The 15,323-nt window shown below is 38.9% G+C and overlaps 1 long non-coding RNA gene across 1 annotated transcript in view; it reads left to right on the forward strand.

Moving 5' to 3' along the window:
* Positions 1 to 121: 121 nt before the first annotated feature.
* LOC132420435 (uncharacterized) overlaps positions 122 to 15,323 on the forward strand; it is a 93,908-nt gene continuing 78,706 nt past the window's right edge. Inside the window, exon 1 of the long non-coding RNA XR_009518369.1 lies at positions 122 to 256. This is a non-coding gene — a long non-coding RNA (uncharacterized lncRNA). The remainder of the gene's footprint in view (positions 257 to 15,323) is intronic.

A 15,323-nucleotide genomic window follows, 5' to 3' on the forward strand; every position in this document is an offset into this window, starting at 1 on the left:
GCCCTTTTGGAAATGGGCATGAAGCCAGAGCTGTCGCCACGCTCAGGAGGTAAAGGAGACTGGAGCTTGACGACCATATTTGAAGTGGGTAAGAAGCTGCAAAGGGCCACCTTAACAAGATCGCGCAGAGAGTGTTTTCGGGAGATTGAAGTTCAGAGCCGTACCACCACCGGCGTTCGTTAGTGGCTGCATAAACTTGGGAAGTTTTCTTTGTCTTTAAAATCCGTGATTCTCCTGCGACTTGTTAAACTAAAAGGTACCCTCTAGACGACCTTGGCTGTCCTTGGTGTGGGGTTGTCCTGGCCAGTGATGTTCGATTCTTGTTGCTAGATAATACTGTAATCGCAGATCCAGTGAAATTTGAGAGTGGTCTGGAGTTTGACAGGAATTGAGGGAAGGCAGCTTCTAGGAAGTATTTTCCTTCCAGATAAAAAGACAAAGCTTCAAGAGGAGGCTCCATCTTTCCCCTTCCCTTTCCTTAGGGGTTGGTTGAGGAGCATCTTGTGACATTGAGGGGACAAATCTTTAAAGATGAAAGGTGGATCATTAGGGAGTTTGAGATTGACGTGTACGCACTGCTATATTTAAAATGGATAATCAACAAAGACCTACTTGTATAGCACAGGGAATTCTGCTCAGTATTATGTAACAGCCTAAATAGGAAAAGAATTTGAAAAAGAATAGATACATGTATAATGTATATGTATAACTGAATCACTTTGCTGTACACCTGAAACTAAAAATATTGTTAATCAACTATACTCCAATATAAAATAAGAAGTTAAAAAAAAAAGCTAACATGCTGAAGATGGTTGTATGGAAAGATAGAAAACCCCTGAATACTTGATGATGTCATTGAGCTGCTGCAGCAGGCTTGGAAACACCTATCTCCAGATTTTGTTGTGTAAGATAATTGAAGGTCATTTTGTCTAGACTGGTAGGTCTCTATTGCTTGGGTTCTTGAAACTGATAGCATTTCTAGAGATACATGAGGTGAAGTTCCCCTCCTCCAAAGAAAAAAGAAGTAAGAAAGGTGGGAGTTGAGTATGTTTGAACCCCTATGAAGACTCAAACTACAGAATGCTTTTGAAATAGCAAAGTATAGTTTGGGAAAGATACAATAGCTTGAAACGATTTCAATCACTGCTAGTTTGGGCTGGTTATAAATGTACCGGACAGGAATGGTAAAAACAGAAGGCAAAGAAATATAATAGAGATTTAGTGGTAATTAGGGGTATGACCTATTAATCACATATATTGGACACCATTGTAAACAAGCTTTTTAAAGATTACTTTGAAAAATCAATACAGTTAGAAGTAATGACAAATATACAGCTACAGAACACTTGGCAAAAAAACCAAAAACCAAACAACCTATCATATGGTAGACTGTTACTTTGGTGGCCCCAAATGAATCATTCCTCTCAGTTTTGCACCCCTGATAGTTCCCTCCTCTTGAATCTGGGCTGGCCTATGACTTGCTTTAATCCTTAGAATTCATTTTAGGCCTATGCCTTAAGAAGACAATACTTTTGCATTCAGGGAGATGCCACTGTGTTGGAAGTTTGACTTCTCAGACTTCCATGCTGTGAAAAGCCCAACCTAACCACACGGAGGAGCACTGAGGCCTTGGCTAACAGCTCCTGTTGAGCTCCCAGCCAACAGTCACCACCAGCTCTCCAGCCATGTGAAGAAGGCCATCATGGAAGTGGATTCTTCAGCCTCTACTGTAGTTACTTTGGGTGACTCTATGTGGAGCAGAGATAGGCTGTTTTCTCTGCTTAGCTCTGCCCAAGTTGCAAAATACAAGCAAGTAAAATGATTGTGGTTTTAAGCCACTGAATTTTGGAGTACTTTGTTGTCTGGCAGTAGATAACTGAAATAAATTTTAATGTTATGTGAATAGGTTTTTGTGCTTGGGAAAAGAGCATTTCCTTACCACTAAAGCTAACTGAGGTCTGCTTATATTAGTTTGCACTTATTTCTGATATTTCTGTGTGTTTTTATTGCCTTTTCATGGGAATTGGTCCTATTTTTCCTTTTAGATGGTACATTTCCAGAGGCAGGGAACAAGCCTCCTATCTTTTGTACTTTTTCCCCCTCATTAAGCTTTTCTGTTTTTTTAAATTTTATTATTTATTTTTATTTTTGGCTGCGTTGGGTCTTCAATGCTGTGCGTGGGGGCTACTCTTCGTTTTGGTGCGCGGGCTTCTCATTGCAGTGGCTTCTCTTGTTGCAGAGCACGGGCTCTAGGCATGTGGGCTTCAGTAGTTGTGGCACGTGGGCTCAGTAGTTGTGGCACGCAGGCTCTAGAGCTCAGGCTTAGTAGTTGTAACTCTTGGGCTTAGTTGCTCTGCGGCATGTGGCATCTTCCCGGGCCAGGGCTTGAACCTGTGTCCCCTGCATTGGCAGGTGGATTCTTAACCACTGCGCCACCAGGGAAGTCCCAACAATGGTGTTGATATGAATATTTTCCTTTCCCATTTTGGCTTAGATTTAGTGATGGCTTTCACGAGACCTATGTCCTGGTGGCAAACCTGTTGTGAACAAGAGATTTGCGCCTGATTTTAATTCTCATTAGGCATATTAGGTTTTTGAAAGTGACTGGCTGGCTTTCATTAGGATCACAAATTAAAGGATCATAAATTAAGAAAGCCATGATGTAGGTGGTCACTCTAGTTTAAAAAGAGCAATTGCTGTGACTTGGCTGTGTATGCACGTAATGTGTGTGTGTGTGTGTGTGTGTGTGTGTGTGTGTGTGTGTATGCACTCATGTGTAGTTGTTAGTAGGATTGGGAAATGGAAAGATTGATAAAAACTGGCATAGAGCTTCAGGTTTCAGGCAGAGGAAGAAGAAGGATAAAACCAAAATAGCAGATGGCTACAATGAGCTCAGTTTTTTCTTCTCTTCTGCTAGGAATTGAATGCTTGTGTCCAAAATTCCAATGTTGAGGGTCAATTCCGCAATATGATAGTATGTGGAGGTGGTACTGATCTACACATAACTTCCAAACAAAATTGAACATCCTTTAAAGGAATACAATACAATCTAGACACTCAACAGTATAATATTCACATTGTTCAACATCCAATTAAAAATTACTAGGCATGCAAAGAAGTAAAAAAATCAGTAGGAGCAAAGTCAATATAAACAGACCCAGAAATAACAGAGATGATGAATTAGCACAAAATTATGTTTAAAAAGCTACTGTAACTATGCTCAATGATTTAAGGGAAAAAGTTAACATAATGAGGAGAGAAATAGATATGAAAAAAACTAGGTGAAACTTATAGAGTTGGAAAATACAATATTCAGAAAATGAACAATTCACTGGCTGGGCTTAACAACATATTAGACAATGCAGAAGAACAGATCAGTGAACTTGAAGACCTAGCAATAGAAACCATGCAAACTAAAGCACAGGGAAAATAAAAGGCTAAAAAATTAAACAGAGTCTCGGTGACTTGTGGGATAATCGTAAGTGGTATATTATACATATAGTTGGAGTCCTGGGACAAGGGGAGAGGGACAGAGGAAACATTTGAAGAAATAATGGTTAAAAGTTTTAAAAAATGATAAAAACTATAAATTCACAGATCCAACAGACCACAAGTAGGATAAATACAAAATCATACCAAGCCACATCATGATTAAATGGTTGAAAACCAGTGATAAAGAGAAAAATCTCCCCCACCCCGTGTTATTGAGATTCAATTGCCGTATAACACATATGTTTAAGGTGTACAATGTGCTGATTTGATATATGTATATATTGCAAAATTGTTATCACAGTAAGGTTGGTTAACACATCCATCACCTCACATAGCTATGTTTTGTTTTTTTTCTTTGTGGTAAGAACTTTTAAGATCTACTCATTTAGCAGCTTTCAAGTATATAATACAGTATTGTTAACTATAGTCACCGTTCTGTAATTAGATCCCCAGAACTTATTCACCCTATAACTGAAAGTTTGTACCATTTGACCACTTTCACCTATTCCCCCCCCATCCCTTGCCCCTGGCAACAACCAATCTACTCTCTATTTCCATGAGTTCAGCTTTTTAAAGATTATAACATACAAGGGAGATCGTACATATTTGTCTTTTTATGTTTGACTTGTTTCTCTTAGCATAATGCCCTCAGTGTTCATCCATGTTGTTGCAGATGACAAGATTTCCTCCTTTTTTATGGTTAAATACTATTCCATTATATATATATATTTATGTATATATATATATATATAATATCATGTTTTCTTTATCCATTCATCTGTCAGTGGACACTTGTTTCAGTGTTTTGCTTGTTGTAAATAATGCTGCAGAGAACATAGAAGTGCAGATATCTCTCTGGGATAGAGATATCATTTCCTTTGGATAAATACCAGGAGTGGGATTGCTGGATATAGTAGTTCTATTTTCAAGATTTTGAGGAACCTCCATACTGTTTTCCAAAGTGGCTGTACCAATTTACATTTCCATCAGCAGAATACAGGCGTTCCTTTTTTTTCCATATCCTCATCAGCATTTGTTATGTCTTGTCTTTTTTTTTTTTTTATGTCTTGTCTTTTTGATAACAGCCATTCTAACGGGTGTGAGGTGATAATCTCATTATGGTTTGATTTGCATTTCTTTGATGATTATTGATATTGAGCACCTCTTCATGTACCTGTTGGTCATTTGTATGTCTTCTTTGGAAAAATGTTTATTCAAGTCCTTTGCTCAATGTTTTAAAAACATTTTTTATTTCTTTAATGTTGTATCTATTTTATTTATTTATTTTTGGCTGCATTGGGTCTTTGTTGCCATGCACGGGCTTTCTCTAGTTGCGGGGAGCGGGGGCTACTCTTCTTTGCGGTGTGCGAGCTCCTTATTGCAGTGGCTTCTCTTGTTGTGGAGCGTGGGCTCTAGGCGCGCAGGCTTCAGTAGTTGTGGCATGTGGGCTCAGTAGCTGTGGCATGTGGGCTTAGTTGCTCTGTGGCTTGTGGGATCTTCCCAGACCAGGGCTTGAACCTGTGTCCCGTGCATTGGCAGGTGGATTCTTAACCACTGTGTCACCAGGGAAGTTCCCGTTTAAAGTGTTTTAAAGAGAGTATATAATGAAGTGTTAGGTAACAAAATACATATTAACTGTGAGTTCAAAGTTAATATGGGCCACAACAGTCACGGAAAATTCATGAAAGAGGAGAGTGGATGAGATTTTGGCTGGTGCTTCCAGGCAGAGGGAGTAAAACAACAGGCCTGTGGAGGATAGTATGAAGACTGGTCTGTAATGGAGTTAACCCTGTTATTCCTTTACAAAGACTTTATCCTAAGAAATTAACCAGTTATATTCATAGATGTTAATTACAGTGCTATTTAAGTTGGTAAAAACTTGAAACAATCTCTATTTTGTTTAAGAGTTTCTCCTAAGAAAATAGTAAAAAATACCATATTCAAAGATGATCATTACAGTGTTATTTAAAATGACAGAAATTGGAAACCATCTACATTTTAACCAATAGGGAAATGCAAATGGCTTAGGCTGCATTCATTCAACAGAATGTGTGTTCATTTCAAAATGTATTTTTAATTATAACAAGTTGGCAAAATGTTTATGACTTAGTAAAAAATGTATATAATTATGTAAAAGAAGCAGAATGCAAAACTATAAGTACATTATGCTGTTAATTTTGTGGAAAAAAAATGCATGTCTTAGGAAAAAAGCCTGAAAGAAAATACACCAAACATCTTATATGAGGATAATCTCAAGGTGATGTCATTATGGGTGATTTTTATTTCCATCTTTACATTTTTCTGTAGTTTTAACACTTCTAGCAATGATTATATATTTTGTTTATATTCCTAGATACTATCTGTATTAGCTTACTGGGGCTGCTGTAACAATATACTAGGCACTTAAACAACAAATTAATTTTCTCATAATTTGGGAGGCTAGAAGTCCAAGATCAAGGTGTCAGCAGATTTGGTTTCTTCTGAGGCCTTTCTCCTTGGCTTGTAGATGGCAACCTTCTCTCTGTCTTTACATGGTTGTCCTTTTGTCCGCACATGTTTCTGGTGTCTCCCTTTGGGTCCAAATTTCCTCTACTTATAAAGACAATGGTCACATTGGATTAAGGCCCATCCTAAAGACCTCATTTTTGCTTAATTGCCTCTTTGAAGACCTTGTCTCCAAATACAGTTACATTCTGAAATATTGGGGGTTAGAATTTCAACATATAAACTTTGGGGAGACACGATTCACCTTATAGCACTATTTAAAAATATGATTGGTATAATATTGAAAATATGAGAAACACAAAATGGGGCAAGTGTGAGTAGAATAGAAAGATATATGGTGGCTAATGGTGGGAGAACAGGTGAAATAACAATGATACCTAAATTATTTTTTTCTTTTTTTAAATTGAAATATAGTTGATTTACAGTGTTGTGATAGTTTCAGGTAGACAGGAAAGTAATTCAGTTATATCTATGTATGTGTATATATATATTCTTTTTCAGATTCATTCTATTATAGGTTATTACAAGATATTGAATATAGTTCCCTGTGCTATACAGTAGGTCCTTGTTGGTTATCTATTTTGTATATAGTTGTGCATATCTGTTAATCTCAAACTCCTAATTTATCCCTCTCCCTCCTTTCACCTTTGGTAATCATAAGTTTGTTTTCTATGTTTGTGAGTCTGTTTCTGTTTTGAATTAAGACCTAACTTAAAAAAAAAAACAGGCCTAACTTAATTTTTTATATTCAGTTCTCTCTGTTCAAATACCTGGTGTAGTTTCTGTCTCTTGACTAGACTCTGATTTTTACAGTAGTGGAGCTCGATTTGGGGAAGGTGTGGGTTTAGTTTTGGATATCTGAATTTGCAATGACAGTGGGATATTCATGTAGAAATATCTTGTACCTAGATGGAAAAATGACCCTGGAGTTTGTGGGAGAGATAGGAAACTGAAAACATTTGTCATTGTCAGCACTGATGTGATGATGGAAACTGTAAGACTACTTGAATTCTCTGGGTGAGCGGTGTGGCGAGCCAAGAGCAGATGGTTGACCATGGTCTTGCATATACTCACAAAGAAAAAGTAGCAAAATTAAAAAAAAAATCACAAACTTGAACATATAATGATGATTTTATGATAAAGCATTGATAAATGAAGCTCATACCAAGACTTTTGTTTTTTTGTACAGTTAACTTCTTACCCAACCTGTGTTTCCAAGTCTATCCCAATATTGGGGCTATTGTGACAAATCAAAGCCTAGGAACCCTGGAGCTCTTACTTTTTTTCCCCTAAGACCTTTGGGGAAAGCCCCCAGGTCACATTGAAGGCAGTGACTTATCTTTCCTCTTTTATCTTTTGGTTTTGCCAGTCTGCTAACAATACCATAGTGGTACTGCAGAACATTATAAAAATTATGAGAATTTTTTTTTTGTAATAGGTCTTTTTTTTAAAAATAAATTTATTTACTTATTTATTTTTGTCTGCGTTGTGTCTTTGTTGCTAAGTGCGGGCTTTTCTCTCGTTGCAGCCAGCGGGGGCTACTCTTCGTTGCGGTGCTCGGGTTTCTCATTGCGGTGGCTTGTCTTGTGTGAAGCACGGGCTCTAGGCACGTGGGCTTCAGTAGTTGTGGCACGTGGGCTCAGTAGTTGTGGCGCACGGGCTCAGTTGCTCCGCGGCATGTGGGATCTTCCCAGACCAGGGCTCGAACCCGTGTCCCCTGCATTGACAGGCGGATTCTTTTTTTTTTTTTTTGCTGTACGCGGGCCTCTCACTGTTGTGGCCTCCCCCGTTGTGGAGCACAGGCTCCGTACGCGCAGGCTCAGCGGCCATGGCTCACGGGCCCAGCCGCTCCGCGGCATGTGGGATCTTCCTGGACCGGGGCACGAACCCGTGTCCCCTGCATCGGCAGGCGGACTCTCAACCACTGCGCCACCAGGGAAGCCCATGGCAGGCGGATTCTTAACCACTGTGCCACCAGGGAAGTCCCTGTAATAGGTCTTTATTGGAGTATAATTCCTTCACAATACCGTGTTAGTTTCTGTTGCACAACAAATCGAATTGGCCATATGCATACACATGTCCCATATCCCCTCCCTTTTCAGCCTCCCTCCCATCCTCCCTATCCTATGCTGCTGCTTCCCACCAGCCAACTATTTTACATTTGGTAGTGTATATATGTCAATGCTACTCTCACTTCGCTGCAGCTTTGCCCTCCCACCCCATGTCATCAAGTCCTTTCTCTATGTCTACCTCTTTATTCCTGCCCTGCAACTGGGTTCATCAATACAATTTGTTTTAGATTCCATATATATGTATTAGCATATGGTATTTGTTTTTCTCTTTCTGACTTAACTTCACTCTGTATGACAGACTCTAGGTCCATCCACCTCACTACAAATAACTCAATTTTGTTTTTCTTTATGCTGAGTAATATTCCATTGTATATATGCGCCATATCTTCATTATCCATTCATCTATCGATGGACATTTAGGTTGGTTCCATGTCCTGGCTATTGTAAATAGTGCTGCAGTGAACACTGTGGTGCATGTCTCTTTTCAAATTATGGTTTTCTCAGGGTATATGACCAGTAGTGGGATTGCTGGGTCATATGGTAGTTCTATTTTTAGCTTTTTTAAAAATTATTTTTAGCTTTTTTTAAACCTCCATACTGTTTTCCATAGTGGTTGTATCAATTTACATTCCCACCAACAGTGTAGGAGGGTTCCCTTTTCACCACACCCTTTCCAGCATTTATTGTTTCTAGCTTTTTTGATAATGGCCATTCCGACCATCATGAGGTGATACCTCATTGTAGTTTTGATTTGCATTTCTCTAATAGTGATGTTGAGCATCTTTTCATGTGCCTCTTGGCCATCTGTATGTCTTCCTTGGTGAAATGTCTATTTAGGTCTTCCGCCCATTTTTTAACTGGATTGTTTGTTTTTTTGATATTGAGCTCCATGAGCTGTTTGTATATTTTGGAGATTAATCCTTTGTCTGTTATTTCATTTGCAAATATTTTCTCCCATTCTGAGGGTTGTCATTTTGTTTTGTTTTTGGTGTCCTTTGCTGTGCAAAGCTTTTAAGTTTAATTAAGTTCCATTTGTTTATTTTTGTTTTTGTTTCTGTTACTCTAGGAGGTGGGTCAAAAAAGATCTTGCTGTGGTTTATGTCAAAGAGGGTTTTTCCTATGTTTTCCTCTAAAAGTTTATAGTGTCTGGTATTACATTTAAGTCTTTAATCCATTTGGAGTTTTTTTGTTTTTTGTTATTTATTTTTGGCTGCATTGGGTCTTCGTTGCTGTGTGCGGGCTTTCTCTAGCTGCTGTGAGTGGGGGCTACACTTCGTTGCAGTGCGTGGGCTTCTTATCGCTGTGGCTTCTCTTGTTGGGGAGCATGGGCTCTAGGCACACAGGCTTCAGTAGTTGCAATACATAGGCTCAGTAGTTGTGGTTCACGGGCTCTAGAGCACAGGCTCAATATTTGTGGCGCACAGGCTTAGTTGTTCTGCAGCATGTGGGATCTTCCAGGACCAGGGATCGAACCTGTGTCCCCTGCATTGGCAGGCGGATTCTTAACCACTGCACCACCAGGGAGGTCTCCATTTGGAGTTTATTTTTGTGTATGGTGTTAGGTAGTGTTCTAATTTCATTCTTTTACATGTAGCTGTCCAGTTTTCCCAACATCAATTATTGGAGGGGCTGTCTTTTCTTCTTTGTATGTTCTTGCCTCCTTTGTCATAAATTAGGTGCCCATATGTGTGTGGGTTTATCTCTGGGCATTCTACCCTGTACCATTGATCTATATTTCTGTTTTTGTGCCAGTACCATACTGTCTTGATTACTGTAGCTTTGTAGTATAGTTTGAAGTCGGGGAGCCTGATTCCTCCAACTCTGTTTTTCTTTCTCAAGATTGCTTTGGATATTTGGGGTCTTTTGGGTTTCCATACGAATTGTAAGATTTTTTGTTCTAATTCTGTGAAGAATGCCATTGGTAATTTGATAGGTATTGCAATGAATCTGTAGATTGCTTTGGGTAGTATAGTCATTTTCACAATATTGATTCTTCCAATCCAAGAACATGGTATATTTCTCCATCTGTTTATGTCATCTTTGATTTCTTTCATCAGTGTTTTATAGTTTTCTGAGTACAAGTCTTTTGCCTCCTTAGGTGGTTTATTCCTAGGTATTTTATTCTTTTTGTTGCAATGGTAAATGGGAGTGTTTCCTTAATTCTCTTTCTGATTTTTCATTGTTGGTGTATAGGAATGCCAGAGATTTCTGTGCCTTAATTTTGTATCCTGCACCCTTACCAAATTCACTGATTAGTTCTAGTAGTTTTCTGGTGGCATCTTTAGGATTTTCTACGTATAGTATCGTGTCATTGGCAAACAGTGACCTTTTTACTTCTTCTTTTCCAATTTGTATTCCTTTTATTTCTTTTTCTTCTCTGATTGCTGTGGCTAGGACTTCCAAAACTATGTTGAATAAGAGTGATGAGAGTGGACATCCTTGTCTTGTTCCTGACAACTCATTCAAACATCCACTGTGTGCCTACTTTGTGTCAGGTGTCTGTTATGTGTGTAGTTTACTGCTGACAGTTGTTCTAAGCCTTTTCTCTCCTTTGGTTCCCTCTGGTTGCCCCTCAGTACATATACCTTCTTCTCTTTTGACAGGGGCCCTTACCTCCTACTTTCCTAACAAAGAAAAGAACCATGTGAGGTGAGCCTTTTAATCCATTCCAAAATAACTCTATTTCTTTCTCCCCATCTTAGAAGAACTGAACTTCCTCTTTTTTTTTTTTTTTTTTTGCGGTACACGGGCCTCTCACTGTTGTGGCCTCTCCTGATGCGGAGCACAGGCTCCAGACGCGCAGGTTCAGCGGCCATGGCTCACGGGCCCAGCCGCTCCACAGCATGTGGGATCCTCCCAGACCGGGGCACGAACCCGCGTCCCCTGCATCGGCAGGCGGACTCTCAACCACTGCGCCACCAGGGAAGCCCTGAACTTCCTCTTTTTAAGTTTGAACTATCCTTGTGTTCTCAATCCTCTTTGTCTTCTCCCTCTTCATCCTTGTGGGTGCTATAACAGCTAGAATCAAAGATTTCTCCCTTAAATATCTTCTTTTTGTCTAGCTTAAGCACCTTTAATTTCCTCTTCTCTCCTTGGCCTGTAGACATAATCTTTTTTCTCTGTGCTGGAACACACACACACACACACACACACACACACACACACACACACACACACCTTTGTTTGACCTTGATGCAACTCTTAGCCTATTTTTCTAACCCTTTTATTGTTGTAGGTTTATAATGGAGCAGGAGCCTATGGGACCTTCCCCAGACAGGCCCTTCCCCCATATCCAATGTTTAGCTTATCTCTGAAGTACCTAGATAACAGTATTTGATGCACATTTCCTGAGTTGTTTTACAGATGTGAACCCGCCCCCCCTCAAATGGAAGATGTTAACTACTTGATGACCTTTAGCACATAGCCCCAGCCCTCCTGGCGCCTAAGGACTAATAATGTTAACCCCTGTGACACCGCCCTGTTCCCTCACCATCAGCCAGTCACAGAACTGTGCATGAGTCGATCACATGCCCTGCACCCTGCAACCGTACCCTGCAACCGTCCTCCCTCACCTGGCTTTTCAAAATGCTTTGCCAAAACCCTTCTGGGAGCTCGGGGTTCTTTTGGGCATGAGCCACGCTTCTCCTTGCATGGCCTTGCAGTAAACCTTTCTCTGCTCCAAACTTTAATGTTTCTGTTTGTTTGGCCTCACTGTGCGTCAGGCACAGGAACTTGTGCTAACAGGTTTAAGAATGAACCTCCATTCCCAATGCACAGTCACTCCTAGTTCTGCTCGTTTGACTCCTGCTGCTGCTTCGGCCTCTGTCCCTGTCATTCAGACTGGTCACCGAAAGGCAGTCCTGGCTTCCTAGTCACAAGGCACAGTGGGTTTTTCTCAGCCCTCCCTGTCTTAGCTTCTCTGTGGCATTTGACACTGTTGATCCCCCTTTTTTCTAACACTCTCTTCTCTTGATTTTCATAGCACAACATATGATTTTCTTCTCATCTTTTTGCTCTAACATTTTCAAAACAGTTTAGATGACTAAATGTACTGAGCCTAACTTCCAACATATCTGTTGCAGTTTGAAGGGGTCAGGAAGGAATAGTGGGCGTTACCAAAAGCTGATGGCTGCTCAAATAGGCTTTGTAGGATGTTGTCCAATGATGTTAAAAGCTTCCTCACTTGGAAGGTCTAGATATTTGATTGTGTCCAAGGCTGGTTAAAGTAACCAATCTTATAAGAGACTAATGCTCCCTATGTAGTGTCTTCCCTGAGCAGAGCTTGCCTTTCCAATTCTCTTTATTCCTCTAAGTTTCAATCTTTCAGTTTCTAATATCTCAGATGTATTAATTCCATTGTTGAGCAGTGGTCACGCTCTCTCTTCTGATTTTTACTTTTTATTTCTTAATGATATGTGTTGATTTTACTTGTCACGTTTTCAGAGTTCTGGAGGTGTTTGCTGTCAACTCAGTGTTCTATGTAAGAAAAAAGCCCCACTTTGTTTGACAGGCTTTTCTCTCTTCTTAAATGTAGGAGTTATTTAACATAATCTAGATTTTGAAAAGTAGAATGCCTCATGGAGATTTTATGTTTGTTACTCAAGATGTAGAAAATAGAGTTCATTTTTGTCTGAGAAGAATTTTCTCTCCATAAATAAAAAGTGATTACTTAAAAAGTCATCATCCTATTGAGAATGGATAAGAATAAGAAAAAATAACCTGGTCTTATAAACAATTTCTTTTTGTATTGTGCTAAGTTATAGGTGAACTTCTAGTTCTTACTGTTGTTAGTTGATACTTAACACGGAGCCTTCAGCCAAATGAAAAGGGAACCGTGCGTGGTGAGTTGATGGAAAATGGAGCCTTTACGGCGAAGAAAAAAGAAGTCTGAAGTTATTTCTCTGTGAACTTGAACTACTGTTTCTTCCTGATTTCAAACATGGCAGGTTTTAATAGAGACTTAACATTCATCCCTGCTGTTGTCATTTACTTTGAGTTAACCATTTATTACTGAAACTTAAAGATAAAATCTAGGGAGACTTCTCAACTTAAGGTTCATAGCCTTTCTCTAATTATCCCTCTTCTCTCACGTTGTACTGCCTTTCCCCTATACATTTGTTGTACTTGGGTACATTGTGAAGTCCAAATTCACATTCTGTTTTTATTTCAGTATGAGGGAATTTCAGAGTATAAGGTCACTTGGCTAGTAATAAGTAAGTCAGGTCAAAAATTTATCCTAGATCTCCTATTAGCCAATTGAGAACAGTTAGAACCTCAGAATTAATAATAACATAGTAATCCACTAACTAAAATAATCCATGAATCCATACTGATGTACACAAATGAATGAATAAATATATAAAAGGTAAAGAAGGGAAAATCTCCTTCCAGCAGAATGCCAACTAATAAATGTGATAAATGAGGAAGGAATGATGGAATTAGAAAATCACCATTTGGCAACCACCATATTAATAATTGCTTCAGGCAAGAATCATCAAAGGAAGCTAAAATTTGTGGGGGAGTTTGCTAAGGAACATGACACTTACATAGTCTCAAGATTATCTAGTGATTACACAGGGAAAAATAGTAATTTTACAGTGGCACAATCTGGTAGACACTGACTTAATCAAATAACCAAAATTAATATTACCAATAAGGAGACCAAGTAGCATCATGTACCTCTGATGTGATGCATTGACAAGTTGGCATTCCTGCCAAAAATGCATAATCTGAATATAATCATGAAGAGACATCAGACTAATCCAAACTGAGGGATTGTCTACAAATAACTGGCCTGTAGTCTTCAAAAAAGTCAAGGACATGAAAAACTGATTAACTGTTCCAGATGAAAGGAGGATAAAGACACATGACAGCTAAATGTAACATATAATCCTGGAATTGGAGACTGCACTTAAAAAAAAGAGGAAGGACATTGTGGAACAATTGATGAAATTTTACGTGGGACTGTAGATTAGACAATGGTATTGTATCAAAGTTAAATTTCCTGATTTTGATAATTGTATTGTGATTATATAAGAGAATGTGCTTGTTCATAAGAAATGCCCATTGAAATATTTAGGGGCAAATAGGTACGATGTTTGCAACTTAATTTCAAATGGTTCAGAAAAAAATGAGTACACATACACAGAAAGAATGATAAAGCAAATGGGGCAAAATGTAAACACTTGGTGAATCTGGGGAACGAGTATATTGGAGTGCTTTGTATGATTCTTGCAACTTTTCTATAAACTTGAAATGATATCAAAATAAAAAGTTACCAAATAAACCCAATTCTGAATTTTGGGGGATTAATTTTTTTAAGTAAAATCTTTAATTGAAGTATACTAAGCATACAGAAGAGCACAGACACCAAAAGTGTACAGCTCGATACCTTTTTATGAAATGAACCCCCCCGCGTAATCGTGATCCAGGTTAGGATCTAAAATATTACCGACATTCTGGAAACATCCTTCCTAGTCATTACTCCATCCTTCCACTGCAAACGCAACCTCTATATGACTTCTATTATCATGGTTTAGTTTTGCCTCTTTTTGAATGTCGTGTAAATAGAATCATACCATATGATTATTTTTTGTGTTTATTTTTTCCTAACATTTTGTCTGTGAGAGTCATTTCTTGATGCAAGTAGCTGTAATTCATTTATTTCTTTTTTATTCTTTAATATTGCACTGTATTTAAATAGACCGTAATTTATTTACCTGTTCTAACATTGTTGGACACTTGGGTTGTGTAGTAGACAGTCTCTAAGATAGCCCCTAGTGATCCTTGTCTCCTGTTATTCATCGCATTGTGTAATCCTCTCTCCCTGAGTGTGAGCTGGACCCAGTGACCAGTCTCTAATGAATAGAATACGGCAAAAGTGATGGGTTTTCCCTTCTGCGATTAGGTTGCAAAAAGACTGTGGCTTCCATTGTGGGTTCTCTTTCTTAGTTTGCTTACCTGGGAAATCAGTGTCATGTCATGAGTCAACCCTCTGGAGAGGTCCAAATGGTGAGAGATGAATGAGCTTGGAAGCAGATTCTCCAGCTCCAGGCAAACCTTGAAATGACTGCAGTCCAATGGCTGACAATTTGACAGCAACATCATGACAGACTAAGAGCTAAGCCACACTGGATTCCCGACTCAAAGAATCTGTGAGATGTTAATGTCTATGTTATCAGCTGCTAACTTTGGGCATAATTTGTTTTGCAGTAATTGATAACCGATAGAGATTTTTTTTTCTAGTTTTTGACT

The sequence above is a fragment of the Delphinus delphis genome, chromosome 2 (genome assembly GCF_949987515.2).
Source record: "Delphinus delphis chromosome 2, mDelDel1.2, whole genome shotgun sequence".
Taxonomy (NCBI): domain Eukaryota; kingdom Metazoa; phylum Chordata; class Mammalia; order Artiodactyla; family Delphinidae; genus Delphinus; species Delphinus delphis.